Source organism: Cheilinus undulatus, linkage group 5, assembly GCF_018320785.1.
Source record: "Cheilinus undulatus linkage group 5, ASM1832078v1, whole genome shotgun sequence".
NCBI lineage: Eukaryota > Metazoa > Chordata > Actinopteri > Labriformes > Labridae > Cheilinus > Cheilinus undulatus.
In genome coordinates, this window is record NC_054869.1 from 44,129,379 (window position 1) to 44,142,280 (window position 12,902).

The 12,902-nt window shown below is 39.1% G+C and overlaps 1 protein-coding gene across 9 annotated transcripts in view; it reads left to right on the plus strand.

Annotated features, from left to right (window-relative positions):
• LOC121509716 (membrane-associated phosphatidylinositol transfer protein 2-like) overlaps positions 1-12,902 on the plus strand; it is a 172,163-nt gene continuing 159,261 nt past the window's right edge. For 3 of the 9 annotated variants that reach the window (XM_041787320.1, XM_041787329.1, XM_041787327.1), the window contains exon 1: positions 1-635. The gene's annotated coding sequence lies outside the window, so the exon portion shown is untranslated. Of the gene's footprint in view, positions 636-1,364; positions 2,526-3,304; positions 3,396-12,902 lie in introns of those variants that run through there. The other 6 variants (XM_041787328.1, XM_041787330.1, XM_041787331.1 and 3 more) reach the window with 3 other exon arrangements.

The following is a 12,902-nucleotide window of genomic DNA, read 5'->3' on the forward strand; positions in this document are numbered from 1 at the left end:
GAAGTCTTGCAGCGGTTCAGACTTGAGGAGTGACACTTTACGATGGCGAGGTCTCTTCATCTGGCTGCTAGTCGCTCTTCCCGTTTCTCTGGACGGAGGTTACAGCCTTTGGGCTGAGCTCACAGCCGTTACATTATCCTCCCCCTGCACGAGCCCAACCGTTAACTCTTGCGAGGGGAGCTTGGATATTCAAGGACATTTTAACGTTGCCATAGCTACTTTGGCCTTTCCTATCGATTGAGGAAATCCAGCGTGTGGTTCTCGGGCGCAACGATGTGGCCAGATTTTGTAAACACGGGCAGAAACGGCGATTAGTGTCACGTAACACACTCTTGAGCTGAAGATGTTCTACTGCGTGTCATCTCTACATGTTGTACCCACACCCCTTCCTCCGCTGAGGGGCCAAATTAACGTAAGGGGAATCAGTTGCTGACTTTGGATGCGTTCATCTTCATTATGGCAGCGTTTCCGCGCCTCATTAAGTTAGCCGCTGCTTCGTGCTGATAGAAAACCGTGATACACGTGAAGGCAGTGACCCCCTATAAAACCCGGAGTAAAGGTGGATAAACTTTGACTCGCTGGGTGCTGGAGTGTGGCGAAACCAGAGGTGCATCGTTACTGTGCATCAGGTCCAGGTATGTTGAGCTCTGCCAGCCATCTATTTGTCATTACCGTGCTGCCATGTTGCTAGGTAACTAACTGACGGTGGGTTTACTCCAGTTCAAATTTGATCATCCCCTCTCAGAGATTCAACGTCATGTCCACTAAATCTTATTTTACAAGTTTCTTTTTATCACCGTCTGCTGTCAGTCCTTGCATTTTAATTTGTTTTGGCTAACTTTCTCTTCCTCTTTTGGCCGGATGGAGTTTAGCATGTTTTTATGCTCTCATACCACAGCCCTATGGCTGTCACATAAGCATGCTTGTTAAAGCTTATGAAATATTCCCTTTCTGTGCTCACTGGAAGCTGTCCTGTTTTTGTTATACGGCTGATAAATACATAGACTGGAATCACTGCTATCCAGACTTTTGCCCTACCATGTTGGACCTTCGGTGACACCCAGGTGTAAGAATGCATCAAGACCTTACTGCAAACTGTAGCACAAACAATGCTTTTGACTCCAACAAGAAGCTTTGAAATAAAGATCCCATGCTTGACTTTCACTTAGCTTATTTCTGAAAACACCTGCTGTCCACAAGCTTGTATGTGCATCCTCCAGGCCCCTTTCTGTTAAAATCTGATTTATGAGTTTCAGCATCAAGAGTCACTCCACTTGACTCAGCAGGGCCTGGATGAGTCACAGAGGCAACGCTGACTAGGAAGCTGTAGCGTCTGTTGTCCAGATGATGACTCTGCTGTGAGAGCAGGTGACCCCTTCATGTATTTTCAGCATCGCTTTCTACTTTCAAATCAGGGCTTTAATCTGAGGTTCAAGATTAGCCTACTACTCAAAAAAAACCCTCTGCATCAGAGAACAAGATGTGGCCTGCACTCATTCAGACACATACTGAGACTGGTTATTGTGTCCTTTCTGGGCCTGGAGAACATTGTACTAGTATGCACACAGGGTGTAATCTCTCCTTGACATGTTAGAACTTGCATCCTGCCTTCTATGGTTGTGAGGGTTGTGTAAGAGGCTCACAAAGTCATCTGCTCTGTGATCTTACAGATTTCATTGGCTTTGTGATGTTTAACTACGTTAAAAAAGTGAGTGAAGAGGTGAAGGTCTCTGTGAGTGCAATTAGCCAAAATTAGGTAATATACAGCCAGTGTGATTTTGCTCTGCTCGTGAAGCACTTTCTGATTTTGGTTTTAGCAGGGTTCTTGTGGTACCAGAATTTCAATCTTTGATAGGATTCTTTTTAGTAAATTCAAAATACTTGTGCCCTACTGAAAGGATAAGCACTCAGTGAAGAAATCCTTGAACTTAGTAATACCCTCCATATTTTCTTCCTCAAGTCAACTGTACAGACAGATGGGCAGCAAAAGCCCGCGCTTCACTAGGATTGTCAAGTCAGAACTCCCCTTGTTTCTAAAAATTATGTGATATTGATACCTGCGTCTATACTTTATCTAATAAAAAAATGAAAACTGGGCACCATATATTGGGTCATATCTTATTTTTAATCACAAAAATTGCAGACCAGTTACTGAATCTGTCTAAAGGCCGTCTCAGACTATACGATTGTTTTTGTCTTGTGACAGCACGATATCAGACTATGCAACAAAAATGTTATCCAGTCTTGGCCGGCAGACTGGCCACTCAACAAGTGTGATCCCGACCATTCATCATGTGCTGATGTCACTGCTTTCTCCACACTGTGTGCAAGTTCATAGGTCATCAGGGAGGCGGGTCAAAGAGTATCAATCATAGCTACAACAGAAGTGCTGTATGTGATGCTAGCAGTCTTTTGCTCTGTAATGAAAACAAACAAACAAACAAACCAAGAAGCAATTATGGACTTGTCCTGATGTATCAAGAGGAGGTCATTATGGACTGGCTATCTGTCAAATAGAACTTGAGGTATGTATGCACCTGCACCAGTACCACATCAAGAAAATTAGCCTAATTAGCCTAGCCAGTACATACAATGTCACTGTATGCTCACATAAATCCCCTGACAGAGAAAAACTAGACTACGATGCAAGGAAAATTCTGACGTGCTAGTCTTATTGAATTGTGGTCTTTGGGTCTTTGACATGTCATTGATTCTGTCACACCACAAGAGCATTAGTCATTCCAGATGTTCATATTGGGGATAAACGTTTGACGATGGGCTGGGAAAATGTAGTCAGGCTAAAATCTAGCTGAATTTGTATAGTCTGAGTCAACCTTAAATTGCACACACCAAAACATTGCCATTGTTTTGTACAGTGTGAAACACCACACACCTGCTATATGTAATATTTTTTAAAGCTTTGGTGATTATCGGCCTGGCCGCTTGTTGAGTCCAGTCTTTTGCATTTGGCCATTTATCTGTATCAGCGCTATATTTTACCAGTGGTGGATGATATTAATTGATTAATTCAAAACTGTGGCACTTTTGCTCCATTGAGAGATGCGTCTTACCTTCTGGCTCTGTTTTCGCTCTCTAAGGTCTCACTCATTTTCCCAGCAACAAAACATCACAAGTACTAACCAGCCAACACTGAAACCTGGGAGCCACTAACAAATCAAGCATATAGCTTCACTTCTCTTTTTATTTGACTACTGTGCTCCTCTGAATGATTTCTTCTGTTGATAGAACTCATACTGAATTGTTCATTTTCCATTCATTTGTTTGTCATAATAAATGCATATAGATGCCAGGTATCAGTGATCAGTCTTATGAACTACTCAGCCCTGCAGAACCAACATTGGTCAACCTCGACAAATGATCCTACGATTGGCACGGTTTGTATTATTTTAAAAGGTGGTATCAAGTGTTAAAGTTAGAGACGCCCCAATTGATCAGGAAGCGATAATTATCGCCCTGTTATCATTAAAAATAGCTGGGGTAGATTGGAAATAATGTTTGTAGTCACTGGTCCAACCACCTGTGTTTAATGCTAGTGGTGCATGATATTATCGGCATGATAACGGCAGTGGCAGATATTTGCTTAAAAAGTGAATTATCAGTGCAGATATGAAAATTTTTGCTGGCACAAATATAGGCAAAAATCCAATATGGCGCATGGAGAATTTTTTCTTGCTTAGTTGAACAAAGTCAGTAAAAGCATTTGGGATGCACTATACTATCAGTATGATATTGGTATTAGCAGGTGTTAGATTTTCTGCCAACTTTTTAAACTGATGTAACAGCTGTAAATATCAGCTGTATGTAAAAACATGTTGTGGAGTTTTATTCTACGCCAATAGACTTATATCAGCTGAAGTCTTTTTCTCTCTCCATCCTCATTCCTTTAACTTGAAAGTGTGTTTTCAAAAATGAATTTTTTTGTCTCAACTACATTTATTATTCAGTATTGATATCAGTATTGGCTATGAAGAATTTGTAAATATCAGCACTGCAGCCCTAAAAAGCATGTTGTGGACTTAATAGTGAGGACTGTTGTGTTTCTTCTATAAGGCTACACTGCCATCTGCAGGAGGTCTCACTACACTACAAAGCTAAGTAGACTGATTAACTGCTAAACCAGCTGCTGTATTAAACCACAAACTATGACCAGTATCAATACTGGCTGATCTCACTCAGATGATTAGCGGGGCACCCCTAATTCAAGTATCAAAAATTCTGAACAGACCTTTCCCCTTATTTCTGATCTAAAGCAAGCATAGCTGTATCTGTTGCTGGTTGTAATGATTGACATACAGTGCTACAAGGGACTGTTGGGATATTTTCTCATACCGCTCAGCTGTGTCACAAGAAACTACACCATAAACACACTCTGCTGATGTTGCTCCATGTTGCCTCAGTCACTGAAGGGCTGCTGTGATGATTCAGGGCAGAGTGCTTGACGTGAAGGCCGTGGATTACAACATAGCATCACTGCAATGACCCAGAAATTTAAATCTTCTTCATGTAACAGCACTGCACCTCTCCTAGCCTTACCTGTTATGACCTTAAAGATCATGGAGGTTTTCTCTTCTGAAAGCATGGCAGCTCGTCTACATATTTGCCTAACCAGTTTTGTGATGGGGACTTTCTTCCCTCCCCCAACAGACACACAAATACACAGTTGTGTGTGGTTCATGGGCAGGGCTGTGTGCATAAGGCAAATAAAACAATCTCTCTAAAGACATGAAGCTTTACAGAAATCTCTGTTTATTTTTTCATCTTAAAAAATGAAGACAGTTTATTTGTTGAGTAGAAACTTACTGTAGAAAAACTTTGCAAAGAAGATGAGCTATTCTGTGGCTTTGTGCATTTCTGCACACTGCATTTACAGCATAAGCAGTGAGTGCAGTTAGTTCTGGTAGTACTGATATGAACTCTGTTGTAATGTCCAGACTGAATAGCTGAGCTTCCAAGTTTCTTTGGCATATGTGCTGAAGTCAGAGAAAATATGTGAATGGACGCGAGTGCCAGGACAAGAAATCTCTAACTAAAGAAGAAAACAGACCTTCGTAGGGTTCCTGCTAAGCCTTAAAAAGTCTAAGATTGGATTCTATGAAACAATAGATTATAGAATATCTTAAAAATCGGTTTCACTTATTTAAGGTCTTAAACTTAAGATTGCACTTTGACAAAGGAAATCTGTCTTCAACAACACAGGGAATAGTTGGCCAATGATAATGAGGTAACTTGCAATATATGCAAAAATCTTAAGAAGTTGGGACAGTTGGAATCAAATTCATTTAGGTCAACATAAAATCTGAAAAAGCTAACAGTGCAAAGCTGATGCATTGGCCTGATTCCATGCCTGTCATCTTGCAGATCCATCTTGCAAAGCTTCAATCTAAAATGTTATTCCTGGTCAGAGAATAATCAGACCAATCAGCGTTATTTAAGGAGAACAATGCGGTAGCTATGAGTGTGGGTTAGTTGTACTGCAAGCCTGTAAACAATGGTGGCCTGTGCAAAGATTAGCGATGATGCTGCTATAGTACTTTATCAGAACTGATAATTTCTTTTTTAAAAGAAGAGTCAAGAACCACTGAAAGCTTTACTTGGCAGAAAATATGTTTTTGCTTTTCTACCAACCACCTTTGGCAAGAGTTTAAGTTACCAACCAGGCAAGCTTGCGTTATGTTGTTTACTCCCTGGGATGACAAATGCCTGCCACCTCATGTGTTTCGTTGCTCTGACTGGCTGGTAATGAATGTGACAGAGAGAACGTTCATGAAAATACCCTCTAAGATGGGTTTTTTTTTGCCCTTTCTAAACACTGTTTATGGGGTATTGCCCAGATGTATGTAGAAAATATCAATACAATGGATATGTGAAACCTTGAAAGTTGAATTTATGTCTCGATATTTCTTCTTTTTGGTGCTCTGATTTTATTATATGGTCTTTATGATCACCATGTTCCGAGTTGTTCCTCTATGTGTTTTCGTCAAATTAAAGTGGGTACTCAGTGTAGATTTAAAAAAGCGAAGAACGACATCTGGTCATAAAGATTTACTGCCCATGTTTTCCAGAAATCATCTCTCTCTTTTATGGTTGGGCTTGCCCATGAAAACCACAATGAATTGCTGATTTTTCCACAAGCAAAGACTTGCTACAGTGGGACATAAACATATTTAGGAGGAATAGAGGAGTATTTTTAGAGGGTTTGTGGTTTAGTCAGCATTTAGGCATTTGGACTGGGTCATCCTGTGGGATAGATTTAAGTCTAGTTATTTCAGTGATCAATAATACTAAATAGTTAAAAAGAACATCTTGTTAAAATGGGTGTATTGGAGAGGAAGGACTCATTCCCATTTTCTACATTCAGTGTTTTAGTGCAGTTTAGACAGTAAGCAGGAATTTGACTGCTGTTCTTGGTCATAAAACTGAAAAGATGTAGCCCAGGACTTCTGTTTGTGTTGCTGTGGTATCAATCAGGCACGGATTTTTACTAGAATCATATCAAAGTTTAAAAATCTTGTACTGTTACAACCCTTTGTCATTTTAACAGATTTCAGATATTCATTCTGCATGAATATTGAATGAAGATTTAACTCAAACTTCATCACTGTTCACATAGAGCTGCTGTCTCCATTGGGAGTTCATTTGTCCTTCTTTTTTATACCATAACCGTACATGGACACTTCACATATCTGTCTGGTTTGAATCAGTTTGTTTTATCGGTGTATAATGACAGGTTTAATGCTGTCCGTTTAAGCAGAGAATTTAACAGGAAGACGGTGGCTGAGACACTGAAACCTGATGGCTCTTAAACTCTTAGGTGTCTCTATTGGATGTGACTCTGCAGACAAACAGTAGTATCAAAGGAGGAGGAAGAGAGTAGGTGATTATGAATCAGTCCATCATCTACAATATTGTGATTTTACACCTAGCTGGTGGAGTTTTTTTCTTTACATTCATTTAGCTACTTGTGTGTGTTGAATGTAAGCAGCTCTCAAGCCAATGCAAAAAGCAAAGTATTGATGGTAGGTGGTAAAGACCAAATACCATATCTCAAATAAATTCTTGTACTTTAAAGAAATACTGTTGGTTGTCACAATACCAGAGTAATAAACTCATGAGATTTCCATAAAAATCAAGCAATACTGAAATCATTTTAGATGCAGTGGCTTGAAAAAAATCGAAGCCCTGTATAGCCAGTATTGGGTTATATATTTTTAATGATCAGAAGTAGTTATTAGTACTTATCTGCAAGTAGAGTTGTAAGCTAATTCTAAATCTATCTTGTCAGTGCAGCACAGGCTCATGTCATCTTCTGAGCTGCACAGTAGAAGCAAAAGTTGGAAAAAGTTGTTGGTGTTTAATAAATAGCATTCACACTATCATATAGACTCCTTATGTCTAGATGGAATTGATCAGTGTCAGCCAGTTGATGATGTGAGTGGTTGCCAACTTGCCATTGTTGCTTGTAGGGATGTGCATGATTAGATGGCTAAACGGTAAAAGTTGGTTAAGCTTAATTAACATTTTTAGTAGTTTAGGCCCATTATTACATGGTTGTCAAATGCTCACTCTAAACTGTTAAACAGCTGCCAGTCACTAGTAGCCACTGTAGTTTTTCTTAATGGGTACTGCCTTGCTGCAACAGAGCTCTTTAATCTTTTTTTTTTTTTTTTTTTTTACTTTAGCTACATTCTGTAAACAACTTTGCATCATTTCAGTGTGAAGTTGGTTTTGATAATGTATTTCTTGATTGTAGAGTCGTCCACTAAATTCTGCTTTTAATTGGATGGGAAATTATTGGTCTAGGTTCTTCATTTTTCTTCTGGCAGATTTGCAAACCAATTATCTGCGGTCACTTACTGTATCAGCGGGGGTCACGAGACACTGTGAGAGGATCACCAGATGCCTTCCAAAAACACAACAAATATTTTAAAATGATTTTAAATCTATATTTGACACATTTTTATAAAAATATATGCATACAATTAGTTAAATTCAAAATTAAAACATCCGTCATTTGGTGAAATAAATGTATGCCTAAATCAAAGTAACAATTTAAAAAAAATCCTCAAAAAGAAGGTCTGCACACAACTTTTCTCAAATTTGCATGGCTGTGTTTAACTATGCTTCAGTCACCTTCAGGCACAGTGGGTATCCCCAGTCTCTGGCACCTTTATTTTGGAAGTCATGGGCTGAAAAGTTTGAGAACCTCCTGGTATACATGACTGTGCATATTCACATTTTTTAAAGATTTTTTGGAGGGCTTTTTGTCTTTATTTGATAGGACAGCCAAAAACTATCAAAAAATATGCAGAGAGAATGGGCCACCAACCATGCGCTGGGAGAGGGAAATGTTCCCTGGACGGTCGTTTGACAGCATGGGCGCCAGCACCTGCACAAATGCAACTTTTTTCAGGTACAGATTGATGTCACCAATGTTAAAGCTGACCAGTGGTGGAGAGGAGAAGGGGAAGAATTAATATGCTTAGGCTCAGAACGCAACAGTCCTACGTAAAGTGAAAATGCTCTTAGATCTTTTGTCATCTTTTTAACCAAAAGAGAGAGAGAGCACTGCTGTCAGTTCCTCCCAATTTTCCAAATGTTGCTAAGTATTTGTGCAAATTAGACAGTGTGCAGGAGTTTGCCTGTAATTTTTTACAGTTAAAACAACTGGACTTCTATTTTGTTACTGTGGTATTGTACAGGTTTTAATATTATTAGATTTTTATTATAATAAGAATATTCCCAAAATTGAATGAAAAAATAAAATGATGATTCTACAGTTAGACTAAACATTTCAAATAGATTATCTTGTGGTCAATGAGCTTATTACTTTCAGTGGTTTTTACTGTAAACAGTCTTGTACTTTAATCATCATTAACATTTAACTATACCAATACAAACATTGTCTTATCCTCTATCTTGTTTGACAATATTTTCCTATACTGGGCACCATGTATCATAAAAACGGGATATATTGCCCTGCCCTACGATTGGCTGTTTGATGAATGAGGACAATAATTTCCTGCTGCACCCAGATACTAAGCCAGTGTTTGCTCATCATGATGCCATTCTGTTATAGGGCTAAAATTACCCAGCACTCCACTGATGTTGTACAGTTAGAGGAGAGCCTGATGGTCAGGAGGGAAACACTGTGAGAATATGTAAATAAAGGCCGTATATCTGAGTGGAAAATTCCTAACAGAGGAGCCTGTAGCTGCTGAGCATGTGTTCCAGCCTCGTTCGAGTATTCATAGTACTGCGTGGAAGCTTTGTGAGGGTGGTTTTTTTTTTTTTTTTTTTTTTTTTTTTCCACTTACATGTGACATGTCTTCTGATCTCCCACTACAACCCTCAGTTTACTCATGACTGCTGACAATTACATAAGTCTTAAGTATGAAAAAAAAATCTAAATTTACAGCTTTGAGAAATAAGAGTTAAGGGGAGGAAATGAGTCGAGATGCACATCCTGTCAGTTAAAATGTAAATGACTGCTGCTCACCACATTTTTGTACTATTTGAGCTGCTGATCAGACGAGATTACTGACACAGGAAACATCAGGTGCAAACACTTCAATCAGCTTCACAGTGCTGGTTGTGTTTCACTTCCCTGTTTGTGTGCTTATTTGAAATTTTCTTACTTCTGTTGCTCAGTTTTATCCGATGTTGTCTGGAGCTGTTGAACTGCTGTAATGTTGATGTTGTTGAGTTTAAGCTGTCCACTTAAACATTTTGGAGATGAATGATAGAGTTTTGGTTCTTTTGCTTCTAACTGCTGATTGTGGCTCTTTTCAAGATTTCGAACAAGCCTGTGGACACCTGCCCTCCGAGATCTAAATTAGTTTCCCTTTCACACATGAACCTCCTAGCAGGAGATTTTCCCTGTCAGATGGGGAGGATGTTCTCAGGACACAAGGCATGACACAAAGGACACAGCTGACATCACAGTAGGCTCTTGAGCTGTGTTTCCACTGAGTGATATGGTTAAGTTCAGTTTGCCTGTCCACTGTCAAAAGTTTGAAAAAGTATCAAAACAACTGATCCATACTATCCAACTCTTTTTTTACAACCTATTGGGGCACCAAGTGCACCTAACTGACTCTGACGGGTGGAGTTAGACCCACTGCAGTCTGCTTATTGGTCAGAAGAGTCTTCACTGTGTGGTAATAATGGACAAACCAGAAAAGCCCGTGTTTGTACCGAGCTGAACAGCTCTTCTCCCTGACTTTGTCAGAAACAGACTTTTATAAAAAAAAAAAAAAAAAAGGTGGGATGCTATTCAGTAAATAAACTTTGTAGGGTACTGGTTCACTTAAAATGACAACTTGATTCAAGAGACGTTATGAGCCATCCTGATATGTCGTTTGCAAACAGACTGGTTCTAAGAGCCAGCTCCTTTATATGAACAAGTGGAGCCAGCTCCAAGTTGAGACTTCGTTTCCCTGTTTTCCATTTTTGTTGTTTTTTCATAGACATGAAAAAGCTAAAACGGTGCCAAAAATACTGCTGTTTAAGAGCCAAAAAAAAAAGAACAGCTGAGGCAAATAATCTTGATCTCTAAAAAACATAATTCCCATCATTACAGGACAAAGGGTGACAGACTTTGGCTGTTGGAAATGCAAGCAAGATCAGGGATAACAATACCAAACTATCTATAAAGTGCATCATCAACCCCTCATCCACTTATTTTTAACATTTTGTTGACATTTTACTGGTCCAGATCAAGCAGAGCTGAAAAATACATCCGTATGCATTCACACATAGAGCTCAGCAGTGCTAGTCCGCTTTTTCTACCTGCGCTGGTTCCAGAAGTCAATCTAATCCCCCCAAGACATTTCGTAAAATCCTTTTTTCTATGCTTTTAATGCACAGACCCAGCTTACCAGCTACTCATGACTATAAAACATTTGATTCAACGCAAAACGACATTCAAAAATAGAAAAAAAGGTAAAGGTTCAAGAATGAACATAATTTTTTAAAAGCAGGAAGGAACTGCGCATTGCAGTCTTTTGTGATTCATTTTCCTTGCTGTTAATGACAGCTTTTCAAGCTTTCATGTCATATATGTCCCTTGTTTCTACACATACCTTTATTGTAGTGTTTATATTTGAAATTATAAAATTGTAATATGTCGTAGTATTAGCATTTATTGCTTTATACTGTTGTCGTCATCAACAGTCATCTACCTTGTACGCAGGCTCAGTGGACATTACCATGGTAACCAGAGACTCCACCAATCAGAGATGTTGCTGTGACACTAAAGGATTGCAGCTATTTTAATATTTTTGCCTGAGATTGCGATTAAAGTATGATTTTCTTAAAATGGGGTTTATTTCCTTGCAAAGTTTTGTCTTCTACAGCATATACCGTCATTTCACACTCATGTAGCTAGTGGCAAGTCTAACTTGGATACTTGAGATAATATAGCTACTTATCAAATCCCCTATGGCTGTTTCAACCATTTTTCCTTGGAGCCCCTAACAAAAATAAACAATTGTTTCACTGATAAAAACCTATAAAGGCCTATGCTGGCTTTTCTTATCAAAAGACCTTTGTATAAACTACTTTATAAATTTGGTGCACCCCCCAGGGGGTCTTGGACCCCAGGTTGGGAACCAGTCCCTTATGGAGTAAATGAATAGGAGTTTCATTTCTGGAACCACACTGTTGAGCCCTTCAGCTTATCCTAAGAATATTGGGAAATTTTCAGCAGCTATCTGTATGTGTGAAAAGACTTTTGACCTTGTCAAGGTCTGCTGCATGCAAATCTCTTTTATCTTGTTTTCCACACATCATATACACATACAACCACTGCCTCTCCCAGTATAATTGCTGCAGGAGAGCTGATAAGATACAGTGGAAACTGGTTGCTATGTAGCAGCTGTACAGCTGTCCAACTGTAAAGGACAGTCATCTTTTTGTCTTAACTGATTCATCACTTCTTATATACTTAATTCTATTTTTTTTTTTTTTTTTTTGAATTTACATTTTTGACTTTATATCTATTCAAATAGTCAGAAAATGGGGAAAAAGAGAGGGTGATGTGTGGGAAAGAATGCAGGATGCATTTGATTCCAGGCAGCTCGCTTTGAGGACAACAGCCTTTAAACATGGGGCACATGAACATAACCACTTGGCCACCAGCACCTCCTAATTCTCCCATGTTCAACCCAGGCTAATTCCTAACTCTTGGTGAATTGTTCAATTAGTTGAATATTTGGGTTTGCCCAGTCACTGGCCTGACTGATTATCGGGGCTGATATTTTGCATTTGTACAGTTTGTAAGGTTTTATTATAACTGTTGCCAATAGTTTAGCTTCTAAAGCTCTGTTTTAAGTTGCATTTTTCCCTCTGGTAGCTTTTAGTGAGCATATCACTTCCAGTTTTCCTCCTGCTGCAACTGTTTGTATTGTCAAAAGAGCTGGTGATCCCTGCTGTTAGATTGCTTAAAGTCCAAGTAAAGGGATAAAAAAAATCTGTATTTCAGGTTTTTTTGTATGACAGGCCACTATGTTGTGAACCACCAGACCAAATTTCAGTCATGGAAAATGTCTTAAAGTTTATAAAGTTAAGCTACAAAATCATAAAAAATTAGGCAGTAAAATCTGCTCTAGGATGATGTGGGTGTGTCAGTTGAATGAGCTGAAGCCACACCCACATACAAGAAATACAATCCTCTCAAAAAAAATGCTCCTGATCAGAGGGTTGCTGCCTCACTGTTTGCCAGAGCAGAGAAGGAAGTTGGGGATTAAAGTTACTGTTTTCTGGCTCAAATACCTCTGTTATGATGCTTTTAAAGACCTGTAGGCCACTGAGGCTGATAGATTTAGAAAATTTACCCTACAATGAACAAAAACGCAGCATGTAGCTGGCTCTTAACTTTCAAC